At 35.0% G+C, this 6,042-nt stretch overlaps 1 pseudogene; it reads left to right on the forward strand.

Moving 5' to 3' along the window:
- Positions 1-2,471: 2,471 nt before the first annotated feature.
- On the forward strand, positions 2,472-2,590 carry LOC111745316 (annotated as a pseudogene).
- Positions 2,591-6,042: the final 3,452 nt, after the last annotated feature.

The following is a 6,042-nucleotide window of genomic DNA, read 5'->3' on the forward strand; positions in this document are numbered from 1 at the left end:
TAATTTCCCCAAAGAAAGATTTCAATTGTTTATATAAATGCCTTTAAATACTGTCTATTAAACATTTTTAGGGTGTACTAATAGAAAGTTGGAAACCATTCTCACTTAAGAGTCCTAAAATATACTGACTTTTAGGGTGCCATTTCTGGCTGTAATGGAGTAACTAAAAACACAGGCAAATATAAGAAATAATAGTTTTCAGACACTGGATAATAGGCAGTGCAGGACAATGATCCCTGAGAGAAATTAAATAATTGAGGTGGTCTCCCTAATTTGAGAGTACGAAGTTGAGAATATGGGGAAGCCGAAGTGGCTAGAATTTACCGGACAGAGTACCAGGGAGGAAAGGGTACCAGAGTACCAAGGAGGAAAGAGTACCAGAGTACCAGGGAAGAAAGAGCACCAGAGTACCAAAGAAAAGAGCTCTGAAGATCTTTAGAGGTCATGCTGAGTGTTGATCAGCATATGCATGTAAGGAAACTACCAAAGGGTAGAAAAAGAACCACTGGAAAGGAGCAAGTGGAACAATTTTCAGAGCTCACACAGTGCTGGGAATAGTTCATATTCCCAACAGCCAGAGTTAAAAACAAACAAACAAACAAACAAACAAACAAATAAATAAATAAAATGAAAAAGCTAATAATAAATAAGGCAACAAGTAGAGAACTCAGGAGATATTGTGTCAGTAATAGGGGTAAATTAGCCCTAGACTAAAAGTTGCTCTGGTCCTACCTAACAAGACTTAAAAGCGAATCTCAAAAAAAAATCAACCTATTTCCAAGTTACTTGAATGTCCCAGAACACAGCTCAAAAATATTGATAGGAATTAAAAAGAATCCAACACTGGGCAACATAAAATTTACAATTTCTAGCACCCAAATACACTAAGTCATGAAAGAAGCGGGAAAATATGACCCATGATGAGGTGGAAAATATCAATGAACAGAAACAGACTCAAAAATTAAACATCAGAAATTAAGAGAAAAGAACATTAAAACAGCTATTATAAATTTACTGCACAAGTTCCAGAAGACAGAGGAAAGCATGAACATGGTAAGAAGAGACATGGAAGATATAAAAATGACCTAAATCAGACTTGGATGATGAAAAATACACTACGATGAAAAATACACTGGGTAGAATTAACAGTAGTTTGACTCTACAGACTGAAAAAAAAAAAAATAGAGCATCAGCGAGCTGTGGGACAACTTCAAGTAACCTAATATATGAATAATTGGAGTCTTAAAAGGAACAGAGAAGAAGGAAAAGATTTTTTGAAGAAATAATGGCCAAAACTTTTCCAATTTTGATGAAAATGATATACCCAAGAAACATGAAGCTGCAGCAAGGCACATCATAAATCAAATAGCCTAAAATATGCTAACTTTTAAATGAATTTTAGATACATTTTGAATGTCTCCAGCAAAAAACAAAATATATTTGATACAGACCTGATTCAAAGTCAGTCTTGTACCTGATTCCTATGATATTAGCCCATAACATTTCTAAGAATAATTTGCAACCTTATGCATAGTCGATTTTGCCTTTAAGTATGAGAGACATTTCAGAAGTTTTATAATAAATCCTATGCTTTATTTATTGATTTTATAAAGAGATGTTTCCTATTCTTATTATCATTTTAAGGTTATGTAGCCTTATACTCCAAAACATTATTATAAAATATCAAATCAGGTCCCAGCAAGTACAGAGGCAGGGGCCTGAACCAGATGAATAAAGTGCTAACAAGCACTACCTCTATCCCTTAATTGGCTTTTATTCACTTTGATAAAATAGGGTATAAGATCAGTAAGAGAATCCTCCCACTTACAGGTCCTCACAAAATCATCATGAACTTAGTGGCAAGTCAACTCTTCACAGTCCAAAGACGTGAACCCTGTGTGCATGGTGGGTCCTTACGAAGAGATGCTGACCAGCTGGAACTTTTTCTTCCATGAGAAACAAGCTAAAGGTTTAGGGTTAGATCGTAAGGAAAACTTCCTGATGTTGGAATGGATTAAAAAACAAAAACAGTAGTATTTTCTTAAAGTTTTAAATTCAGGTTCTATTCTGACTAGATGATATAGATATAATCCTAGTAAGATCTGCCATACACTTGACCTGTCTTTTCTATAAGTCTGTGAACACTTGATTGGTTGAAATAATACTTAAACTTTTTAGTCTGAGCCACAAGTTCCACCACCTCTCAAAACAGCGAAGCTTGGAGCATGTCTATAGCCCCTCAAAGGTGATATTCAGATAACCTTTTTGTGTTGAATTTCTCCTTCCTACTTTTATTTGTTCGCCTACTAGTTTAGTTCTGTGATTCTACTATCTCGCATGGAATTTTCGAATGTCCGAATCTCAATTTATGTACTTTAATTTATTGCAGAGATTTTGGGTTGAAAGAACTTTTTAATCTAATTACTTTTTAAGGGCATTTGGGGAACTAGTTATTAAAAATAATTCTTTGAGTCTATGGCCATGCTACCCTGAACAAGCCCGATCCCATATGATTTCGGAAGCTAGCAAGGGTTGGGCCTGGTTAGTACTTAGATGGGAGACCACCTAGGAAGACCAGGTGCTGTAAGCATAAAAAAAAATTTAGAAATAAGGGATTGTAAACTGACAAGGTCCTTGCAATCTGTAAGGTCAACCAAGGGGTGCCTTGCCTAAAAAATTTGTAAATAAATAAATAAATAAATAAATAATAATAATAATAATAATAATTCTTTGAATGAATTATTTTATGAAATTTTTGGTCTAAATCTGATTTTTATATATCAAATTTGCTTAAAATAAAGTACACAAAACTAAATTGTTAATAAAATATATTTGCAGACCTCAGTGGAAGGGAATACCTTGCATTATTTACTGAATACTATTTGTGGCTACTGGAAAATGTTAGTATCACAAAGATACATAGAGGTAACAAGTCAGAGTTTAGAAAATGAGTTAAATTGACCTGGCCAAATAGATTATATTGGTCATACTGAGACTCACATGAAAACTAGCATTCACAAAGACCTAGAGGAAATCAAATTGGCCTAAATAATTTATAATGGACTCTAGTTTCCCTTTCCTTACCCCTTTTTGAGATTTTTCAGGCCTATTTTACACAATGAATTTGAAATACTTTGGTAGTAAGCTTATTTATGGATTTAATTGGTCCTACTATGGATTTAAGTATGTCCTACTAAAACACAGTGTTGACACTAAGACAAGGGCAATACACATGAAAGAGGGTAAAAGATAAAACTCCCATGGCTAACTGCATGAGTGTTGAATCGCCAAAAAGCAGAACTAAAACCTATCGGTTGAAGCTGCAGAAGGACAAATTAGGCCCAATATAAGACTAAGTGTTCTAACAATCTGAGCTTAACAAAGATCAAAGATCTAGTGTCCTGTCACTCCAAGTGTGTAAATATCGACTGACAATTTGGCATGGATTTTGTAGATTTGGATTCCAGTGTTTTATAGGAGATTAGATTAGACGGCATTTAAAGATCTAATCTTTAGGTCTTAACGTTCAGGAGATGAGATTCTATGATTCTAAATGCTTTGGTGGCAATCCAAGGAACTCCTTTGCTAAATTTCTCCATAGAATGACTATAATACTTGTACTTTTATTGTATTTAGGAAATATTGGGCTGGAAGAAGACCAAGAGTAGTTCTGGTTCTATCACTAATTTGATGGATGACTTTGAACAAATCATTTAATATTTCTTGGTTTTGGTTTTTCATCTAAAAGTGTGGCCTTGTCTCAAAAGTTCACTCCACAAAGACATGGCTCAAGAGTCCATTTCACTTTACAGGCTTTGATTCTCCAAGCATGTCAGTTCATCACCTTGCTAGAAAAATGTATTCAGAAAAATGTAAGATCCCTGACATCACAACAGAAATGTTATTGATGTGGGAAATCCTACAGTCATAACTGACTTGTACCTGTTTGCCCCACTAATACCCATTCATAGTGGCCAATCACAAAAAAAGGTCCTGGACTCCTCCCTCTAGTTATCAGTGACCTTCACACACCAGCTCAAACAATCAACTTGCAGATAGTGTTACCAAACAGTTTTACATTTCTGATAAGAGTCATATTTGCCCTGCCTGAAAGAGAAAATAGATGAGCTCCATGTTCAATTTTTAAAAATTGCCATTACACTATTTTAAAATATTAATTGTATCATTTACTGCTGCTTCTTAAATAAATATTGAGACAATATTACCAAGAGACATGTTAAATGAATCACTCTCAGAACAGCACAAAAAAATAACTAAAACTAATTCTTACGGCAATACATCAAAATTGACTATCTACTTGTTTTCATACACCTAACTCTAAGTTGCTAAATTCAGAAGCAATCTCTTTAAAATAAGAACACTGCTTAATGTTCTCTGTCTAGTGTCTACATTATAATATTCTTTCGTACTGCAATTAGAGATGGGCTTTTATAGATTTCTTCCCTTAACTTTTCATGCATTTAGTCCAAGAACTCTACTTCAAAAACAGAATCAAAATAAAACTGAAATCTTATTTCTTGCCAGAAGATTGGCTGATTGTGAAATCTAGTTGCTGAATGTTTGAAATCATTATGGAAACTTCAACATTTCTTGTTGTGCAATGCCCACTTCATGCTATTTTTACTTCCAAAAGCTGTTTTCTTAAGGGGATGAAACTACGATCAGACATTACTCAACTTTCCTATCTGCCATTCAAAAATAGTCAGGTAAGAAAAACGATCTAAGGATGGCTAGATGACAAGAAAAGCCTACCCTCAATAATGATTAGATATAGAAATGAATAAAAATAATAATGGCATATGCATGGTACTTTAAACATTCAATATATAAACGTCCATGATTTCGTTTGATGTACTGGTACCTTATGAGGTGACATAAGGCATGAACTCCCATTCATAGCTAGGAAAAATGAGATAGCAGTCATTTGCCTGGTCAAACAATGAGCTTGTTTGGACTGAATTGTCTCTCCCTCCCCCTCCTCAATTCCTATGTTGAAGCCCTGACCCCAAATGTGAGTGTTTAGAGAAAGGGTTTATAAGGAGATAATTAAAGTTAAGTGAAGTCACAAGGGTGGGGCCCAGATATAATAGGATTAGTGTCCTTATAAGAGAAAATGCACTCTCTCTGAGTGCACACAAAGAAGAGGTCATGTGAGCACACAGCAAGATGGCAGCTGCCCACATCCAGGAAGAAAGTCCTCAGCAGAACCCAACCATGCTGGCACTCTAATCTTGGACTTCTAGCCTTCAGAACTGTGAGAAAATAAATGTTTGTTGTTTTTAAGCCACTCAGTCAACGGTATTTTCTTATGGCAGCCCAAGCTGATTAAGACAGAGCTAATAATCATGAAACTTCTCCTAGAACCAGTCTCTTGATTCTTAGTTTTATGCTATACCAGCATAGTATAGTGGTCAGCATTGAAGTACTGAGTATAATCGCTTAAATTTCAAATTTCAAGCAATTTTTTCTGAACTTATAATTGTAGCTGCCTCAAAAGCTGCTGTCTCTTCATTTTCCACCTAGTAACAAAAGTATTGTTATCATAAAGATACCTCTCAGAAGGGAGAAATAAAAAGCATCATAAATGTGTAACAAATTCTGTGGATCTCTCTCTAGCAATAAATGTTTGAACTGATTCCTTTGTTTAAAATTTCCACATGTTATTGGGCAATGATTTTTATTTCTTATGCTTCATGTTTCTTTCTATGAAGAGAGCTAAGGCATCTCCCTATTCCTTACTCATTGGGACCTAACTGGTAAATTTTGTAAAGAATAACTAGGCAATGTTCCAATAACTAATGCTCCAATTAGCTCAACTCTTCTCTCTCTTGAGATGAGCCTGTCCACAGAAAGCACAGGATTTTTGTTCTTCCATATTACAAATCTTACCTAGGCAGTCCTTCCATATAGAAAGCCCAGGAGCTGGTCTGTAAGTGTACCAAACATCAGAATTTGTTAGAAAGCCCATTTAGCTCCCACACTAAGACAGCTTAGCCTATATCAGTAATAAAGGTGGTATTT

The sequence above is a fragment of the Pteropus vampyrus genome, unplaced genomic scaffold (genome assembly GCF_000151845.1).
Source record: "Pteropus vampyrus isolate Shadow unplaced genomic scaffold, Pvam_2.0 Scaffold151, whole genome shotgun sequence".
Taxonomy (NCBI): Eukaryota; Metazoa; Chordata; class Mammalia; order Chiroptera; family Pteropodidae; genus Pteropus; species Pteropus vampyrus.